Genomic DNA, 450 nt, shown 5'->3' with positions numbered 1-450 from the left:
GAATTAAAGGAATCTTGGGAACATAAACAGAAGTGAAATAAGAAATTATACATATTCATATGTTTTGTTGGTTACAAAAGCAAACTATTAATTCAGATTTCAGACTTCAGATGTAACACCCCCAATCCATACATTTCATATAACACATATATTATTCATAGAATACATGTCTTCTCCCATATAGGTCCATAATACAAAAGTCTTTAATGTAAAATACGCAACCCAAAAATTTCAAAAGTACATGTTCTTGCATCCTAACATCTATGCTTCCAAAACAGCTAAGCACATAGGGAAGTAATTCACATAATGCTCTTTCCCTTATTATCATTACCTGCACACATATTTTAAAAACACGAAATGAGGGTTAGACATGAATGTATAGTGAAGTTCCCTTTTATGTGATACAGGGTGAAGATCACCAAAACATTTATCAAATAATCATTTCACAAC

The sequence above is a fragment of the Cynara cardunculus genome, unplaced genomic scaffold, assembly GCF_001531365.2.
Source record: "Cynara cardunculus var. scolymus isolate 2C unplaced genomic scaffold, CcrdV1 Un_Scaffold_3710, whole genome shotgun sequence".
NCBI classification, from domain to species: Eukaryota; Viridiplantae; Streptophyta; class Magnoliopsida; order Asterales; family Asteraceae; genus Cynara; species Cynara cardunculus.
The sequence above is the reverse complement of the archived record's forward strand: the minus strand, read 5'-3'. Positions refer to the sequence as shown.